The sequence below is a fragment of the Podarcis cretensis genome (genome assembly GCF_951804945.1).
Source record: "Podarcis cretensis genome assembly, chromosome: 13".
Lineage (NCBI taxonomy): Eukaryota > Metazoa > Chordata > Lepidosauria > Squamata > Lacertidae > Podarcis > Podarcis cretensis.
In genome coordinates, this window is record NC_137182.1 from 38,087,953 (window position 1) to 38,095,785 (window position 7,833).

Here is a 7,833-nt window from a genome sequence, read left to right on the forward strand (position 1 = left end):
AAGTGGACTTTTCCTAAGAAACCAGAGGCTTTTCTCTTGGGCATGGTTGGCCAATTGGTGTTAAAGAAGGATAGGATTTTCTTTATGTATGCTACCACAGCAGCAAGAATTCTACTGGCAAAGTATTGGAAGAGGCAAGAACTACCTACTCTGGAAGAATGGCAAACAAAGGTGATGGACTTTATGGGACTGGCTGAGATGACGGGCAGAATCCGTGACCAGGGGAAGGAGACAGTGGAAGAGGACTGGAAGAAATTTAAAATATACCTTAAAAACTGTTGTAAAATTGAGGAATGCTAAGATGTCAAGGGGTAAGAAACAGAGAATTACAGCTGTAACTAAAAAAGTAAAGGAAATTTAATGAAAGGGAATCAAGATAAATTGACCAAAGGGTTGCTAAAGAATCATAAAACAGGGATGCAGAGATTGGGAAGGTATGGGGAAGTCGAAGGAAAGAAGGTGTATGAAAATACAATTTTGAAGTTATATTTGTTTAAATGTTTTGTATGTTTTTGTTTTGTGCTTTGTGTTTTTGTTTTGTGTTTTGTTTCTATTATGTGTTTGAAAAATGAATAAAAATTATTTAAAAAAAAATATATTATGTTCTATGCTTTAAACTTTCCTGCGGTCTATAGAAGCAGGATGGTGTAGGTGTGTGTTTGTGTGTATGTATAAATAGATGAGTGAATATATGGACTTCTTTCTTTTTTTGCTTAATTTGCATACAGAAAACACCCGAGCAGGAAGTCATGAAGAGTTCTGAAGTCCAATCGCACATTACGATCTGAATGGGTTTCATGAAGAGTCTGTACAGAAGTCAAACTCACTTGTAAAAATTATGTTAACATCAGTCAATGTAAAGCAGTTACTCATGGCCCTTCCTTATACTATTGCAGTATCCAGGGAGCGCAACTCCCAGTCCCACATACAGGCAGAGAAAACAAAGCTTGACTTTTCCTGAATTCTGACCTGATAGAACACCTTTGGAGAGTCACTGCAGGTTAGTTCTCCAATTTAATCCTTCAGTTATCAGCAGCTGAGGGATAGTGCTGGGTGATATCTTTGCTGTGTGTGTGTGTGTGTGTGTGTGTGTGTGTGTGAAAGAGAGAGAGAGAGAGAGAGAGAGAGAGAGAGAGAAGACCAAAAGGAAGGAAAGTCTAGGTGCGAGAGAAGTTGAACAATGGGGAGAATGGAGTGTTGTTTGGCAGGTTAAGCTGAGAAACAGAGACATCACATTTCCATCCAATAAATTGCACCCCCAAAGTCCAGCCATTGCAGTTGTTCCTCCTAGCCTGTAAGGCTGGAATTCTAAATACGTTTCGTTCTAGGGGGCTACATATTAACTATAGTGGAACATCTACTTACAACCATAATCCGTTCCGGAGGTCAGGTCATAACTAGAAACGTACATAAGTAGAGGCGCACTTTTCCATAGAAAGTAATGGAAAAGTGAATTGATCCGTTCTAGACGATGTAAAACACCCCCTAAAACGGCAGTTGGGGCGGGGCAAGGGTCAGTAAAGGGCTGATTCACTTCGGCCAGGGTCACTTTTTTTCTTGCCAGGCCAGGTTCTTCTCTGGACTTCCTCAGGTTAGTTCCTCAGTGGGGTTTGGGGCTGCAGTGCGCCCTGCTGTGCCCCTTGCAGGCAGCACTTCTTCCAAAGCTTTGTGGGTAGGATCGGGGCCCTCTCCCCAGCAGCAGAGGCCTCAGCGCTGCTCCGCAGCCAGCCGGGTGAGCTCTGGGCTGTTGGCAAGGCCTCTGCTCGTATCTAGAGGAAAGTTCATAAGTCGAAGCACCGACTGAAGGTTGTAACTGGAATCGGACATAAGTAGAGCTGTACATGTCGAGGTTCCACTGTAGATATGAATTAATAATGCCCTGTAAGTAGGATGGCTAAATGAGTAGGAAGAAAGAGGGAACGTGCGGAACTCAGTCTAAATTATTTTACTTTTTGTTGTTTTCTGGTACATGCATGCCATGATGACTACACCATTTTATGAATTAGACCCTCTGTTAGACAGGGGCATCGACTTACCCCCCGCATTGAGAGGGCCTGGCATCACATGACCCATCCCGGCCCCGCCTGGCATGTCAACGCTCCCCCTGTGGTGATGGGGGGCCTCCCACCCAATGGGCCAGAGCTCACCCATCAGCAACGGGCAGCACAGAGGATGAAAATCACCCTCTGCATGTCCCTGTGATGGCCTGGGACTCAGGCTCGGATTCGGAGCCAGGGGAGTCTCATTCTGCACCGTATCCTTTGCCTCAGGCATCATCTGAACCAAGTGTGGGGCCTGACCCTGAAGAGTTCCAGTCTGCACAGGTTCCCCTGCAACAAACACCAGCTGGGCCAAGTCAGGGGCCTGAGCCTGTCCTGGCTCCAGATGCGGGGATTACCTCATTACCTTCAGCTAGGCCATCACTTAAAGCTGCTCCACTACCAGATGGGTCAGAGGAGGCTGAGGCAGCCCCTGGGTCTAGTAACCCACCAACATCTCCTGAGCTGCAGAGACTAAGGTCTGAGAGAAGGAGAGACCTGAGTACTCGCAGGAGGAGTGCTCGCCTTTGGGCAAAACAGGGAGGTGAGTCACCGGGAGATCAGGACTGGCTGTTACTCCGACAAAGATAAAAGGCTGTCGGACCCTGCCCCAGGTTGCGGGAGCAACATGCCAGATCCTGCCTGAGATGCTGTACCTGTCCTTGCCTGGTTTCCTGCCTCGTGTCCTGCCTTGGCCCTGTCGGACTGATGCCTAGTGGAACCTTCAGATTCTGGACCGCTCCTGGACCACGCTTCACAGGTTACCCCCGGGCTGAGCACAGTCCCACCCCCACCCAACATGCCAGCACTTGCCTGGGGGTGGCAGGGGATGGGGAACCTCTCAATGAGGGGGGACAAGTCAGCGCCCCTGTCCTGCCTCTAACAGAAGCAGAGAGGGTCAGATCAGTAAAATGGTGTAGTTGCCAAAAGAAACTTTGTCTTCAAATAGAACAAAGATATAAGTTTCATTGAAGTCAATAGGATTTGCTTCCACATAAACATGTATCATATGAAGTGGGGCAACACAGTCCAAGTCACCACAGACATATATCAGTGGTTGTGATCTGTGTGTAGATAACACCTATCTTTTCACTCCACTTTGCTCTTCTTTTAGGTGTTCCTATTGTGCAGCTATGCATCTCCCACAAAGATGTTCCTTCAGCCAACTTGCCTTCTTATTCTTCCTCTACTTTTTCGGTCTCCTGTCCCTCTCTACATTATTACATCTGCATGACAAGATGCCATATCAGCGGTGGAGGATCAGCTTCAAGAATGCATCCAATTTCTCAGAGATGGAAAATTCATCCAGGTTATCCTGTAAGATAACAGATAGTGGCATATGGACAGTGAAATCTGATGGCCGTTTGGGAAACCAGATGGAGGAATATGCCACCCTCTATGCCTTAGCCAAGATGAATGGACATCAAGCCTGTATTTATCCAGCCATGCACCAGTACCTCTCACCATTGTTCCGAATCACTTTACCAGTGATCAGTGCTGAATTGGACAAAAAGATCCACTGGAAGAACTTCCCTCTGCGAAGTTGGATGTCGGAGAGTTATAAACACATCAAAGGCAAGTACATCCGGCTGACGGGCTACCCATGGTCTTACACCTTTTATCACCATATCCGCCAAGAGATACTTCAGCAGTTCTCCTTCCATGACCACATCAAGGAAGAAGCCAATCAATATCTTCAGGAGCTACGGGGGCAGCGCCAGGAGGTGACATATGTTGGAGTGCATGTCCGCAGAGGGGATTATGTCCATGTGATGCCCAAGATCTGGAAAGGTGTGGTGGCTGACAAAGGCTATTTGGAGAAAGCCATGAACTATTTCAGAGGGAAGTACCCCAATCCCATCTTTGTGGTGACCAGCAATGGGATGGAGTGGTGCAAGGAAAACATCAATACCTCCAGGGGGGATGTCTATTTTTCTGGGGATGGGCGAGAATCCTCTCCAGGGAGGGATTTTGCTCTCCTTGCTCATTGCAACCACACAATAATGACAATTGGCACTTTTGGCCACTGGGCCGGCTACCTGGCTGGTGGGGAGACTGTCTACTTGGCCAACTACACCCTCCCAGACTCTCGCTACCTTAAGGTCTTCAATCTCTCAACACTGTTTTTACCTGAATGGATTGGGATTCCAGCAGACCTCTCCCCTCTGCTGTCCAAGAAACCTTCTCAAGTCCAGAAGCCAGAAGCTTGAGCAGATAGCTGCTGATTCATGTCTAATTAGATACACTGTGTTTTGGCATTTGGCTAAATACTCTAGGTGAATACTGAAGAGCAGTGCCGGATTCACGTATAAACTAAACAAACTATAACTTAGTGCTACAATCTCTTGGGGCCCCCCAAAATATTAAATGCAAAAAAACCCTGGGTGCACATTTCCAAAATATAGAATAAAAAACAAATAAAATAAAACCTACATACAGCAACAGTGTATTGTGTTGTGTAGGCTCCTCTTTGTTATGTGGAAATGGCTTTAGATATCCATTAGGTCCATAAAATCCATATAGCATACATTGAACACAAAAAAACAGTGGCAATTTGTTGTTGACAAAGGACAGCTGGACATATAAAGGGCCCCATTACCTTCAGTAGCTTAGGGCCTCATCAAACGTAAATCCAGCCCTGCTGAAGAGTATTTTAATTAGGAGTTTTATTACAAAGAAGTAGCAGCAAGTTGTAAGATAAAACAACAACAACAACAACCAGGCACACAACTCTACTTGAGGAGTTGTCAAAGAGACAATAGTCTCTAGAACAGTGGTCTTCACCCAGTCCAGACCCAGAACAAGGGACTCACTTCTACAGTTTCACTTTTAATTTAAAATTAATAGCACTAGGATATACCACATATCACACACAGGGATATTGGCATGATGTTTTTCCCAATACAAGTGAATCAATATTTCATGTATTATTGGTCAAGCTTTTGAAGCCTTTCAGTGGTTGCATCCTCGCTTTGATTTCTGGGACCATTTCTCTTGTGAGGGCAAGTGACCATCACAATTAGCTTTGCATTTGCTTATCTAAAAAATCCTTTCTGTCATTTTCTTACTTTCCATAACTTTCAGTACCTGCTTTCTATTTTTGTCACCTGTTTGTGCTTTTTTCTCCAACTCTCTTCCTGCAGTTCTTTTGTCCTCCATCCTGACTTCCTCCTTCCGCTTTCTCAGCCTTTTTTTCTGTTGCCACTTACTCTCATCTCACCATCTTGAACAGTCCTTTGTATCACAAGCCATCTGCCTGTTTCCTTTTTAAAAAACCACATACAGAAATTTGGAGAACCAAACTAAGACTGGAAATGTGAGAACCCAAAATTTCCAGATTTGCCCATCCCTAGTGATAAACTGGGATCAGCAGTTGGATTTTACTGCTTTGTAAAGTTCAAATTTCCCAATTTAAGCAGGCAGACTCTCCCAGGTGTTAGTGTACAAACATTGTTTTATGATCAGCTAGCTAGTACCCTGAGAAGGCTGCTAAGCAATGGCAACAGATTTGGGAGATATAGGAGCAAGAACAGCTGCTACACCCTTCAATTTCCACTTCTACTTTTAACCGATTCACTAAATCATTTCAGCGTAGACTTGCTGAAACAAACAAAAAATTACAATGTGATAACTATATCCATGAAATCTTCAGCTGTGTTGCAGAGATCAGAAAACAAGATAATAATCTGAAATATACACCAGAGGCATTACTTCATGGCTAACTTTTATTATTAATTATTTTAATTAGAGAACCCCTTTTGGACTGTTTGTGTGAAAAGGAAAAGGAATGAATTTGAGACATTTGTGTCTGAAGATTGGGAAAACATTACTAAACAGAAAGCAGAACAGTTGGATATCACCCTAGCAGGAATGTTCTGAATAATTTCTTTTATGTAAATGACAGACGGAAAATCAGAAATCCCCTTTTCTTCTCCTTTTCTTTGTTTCTCCCCCTTTCTTCTCCCCCCCATTGGTGTCCTCTGCTGTGGGTCATTACTGGGGTCCAAGGATTAGACACACATAGTTGATGGAAGGACCTTGAGTGAGAGACAGGGATCTGGCCTGCCAGGGTCCTGAACCCGGCCCGCCCAGCCATTGCAGAACCCGCCGCTGTCTAACGTGGAAAGGGCCAATTCGAGTGCCGCAATGAGTCTGATGGGCTTCAGCGCTGACCAATAGGGCGCCTCCTGGGAGGGTCGCTCTTGGACTCCTCCTCCTTGCGCTCACCGCCAGTGGTTGTGTGCTGCGTTCCGGCGGGTGAGCGATTTTCAGCATTCCCCGCCCCCCAACAATCAAGTGGCCAATCGCCGCTTACAATCTCGGGTTCGTGCTTCGTTACAGTGGGTGAGCGATTTTCGGCACTGGCTGCTTGATGGTTTGGGGGGGGGGGATTCTGAAATTCGCTCACCCACCAGAACGCAACACACAACCACTCATGCCACAGAATGGGGAATGGGAAGGCCATTGTGGTGTTCATACAGAGCCCCCGGTCATTTCACAGACTATTGACCTGTACACCACTACAGTGGTACCTCGGGTTAAGTACTTAATTCATTCCGGAGGTCCGTTCTTAACCTGAAACTGTTCTTAACCTGAAGCACCACTTTAGCTAATGGGGCCTCCTGTTGCCACCGCACAGCCGGAGCCCGATTTCTGTTCTCATCCTGAAGCAAAGTTCTTAACCTGAAGCACTATTTCTGGGTTAGCAGAGTGTGTAACCTGAAGCGTATGTAACCCGAGGCACCACTGTACTTTATTCTTCCACTGCAGTGGCGTAGCGTGGGGGGTGCAGGGGGGGCCGGCCGCACCGGGTGCAACATCTGGGGGTTAGGGAAATCTATGGGTTAGGGGGCGCAAATCCACGGGTTAGGGGGCGCAAATTACCGGTACTTGCCTTGCCCCGGGTGCTGATAACCCACGCTACGCCACTGTTCCACTGCCACCAATTTTGTGGGGAAAAACCCAGGGTTCCTGGTGAAGTATTAAGTCTCAGTCAGGTAGAGGTAACAATGAAGATTAAAGTTGATTTCAAACACAAACAAGTTTTAAAATATATTCGAAACGCTGTCACTCTATTCCCTCTCAGTCTTGTCCCTGTCTCTAACTCACTCTGACTCCTCTATCTCCCCCCTCCCCAAAGAACCAACCAAATTACTGTTTAAACCTCTGGCTGAGCCTCAAAATCAGGTAGGCTCCACTTCCGGGCTTTCTTATTGGTCAACCTATTAACCCTTTCTCTCTCTCAATACAAATGTATCCCCAAAGAATGGGCAAACGCCACAGCCACAAACCATCAAAAGTGGGTGAGTTAAATATTCGTTCACATCTTTTAAAAACTATAGTCCAGCCCCCAACAATGTACAGGTACAGTGAACTGGCCCCCTGTTCAAAAACTTTGAGGATCCCTGGTTTATTATGTTCTATGCTTTAAGTTATGAGAAATTAAAGCCCAAAGTTCGAGATTGGCTGCACTATCATCAGATAAATGAGGCATACAAACAGGACAGGAAAATAGGATTTCAGAAAGAGAGGTCAAAACTAGAAACAGAATTGTTAGAACCCAATACTAAGAACTTATCAAGAATGTATAATTTGCTGCTGAAATGGAACACAGAGGATGAGATGGTGAAATCAGCTATGATTAAATGGGCACAAGATATCGGTCATGATATTATGTTTGCTGACTGGGAACAGTTATGGACTACCGGTATTAAATTTACTGCATGTAATGCTTTAAAAGAAAACATAATGAAAATGATCTACAGGTGGTACATGACCCCAGTCAAGCTTGCAA

The 7,833-nt window shown here is 45.3% G+C and overlaps 1 pseudogene across 1 annotated transcript; it reads left to right on the forward strand.

Moving 5' to 3' along the window:
* Window positions 1–1,122: 1,122 nt before the first annotated feature.
* LOC307201691 (galactoside alpha-(1,2)-fucosyltransferase 2 pseudogene) lies at window positions 1,123–4,256 on the forward strand (annotated as a pseudogene). The gene is made up of 2 exons: window positions 1,123–1,591; window positions 3,154–4,256. The product of its transcript is annotated as a galactoside alpha-(1,2)-fucosyltransferase 2 pseudogene (transcript).
* Window positions 4,257–7,833: the final 3,577 nt, after the last annotated feature.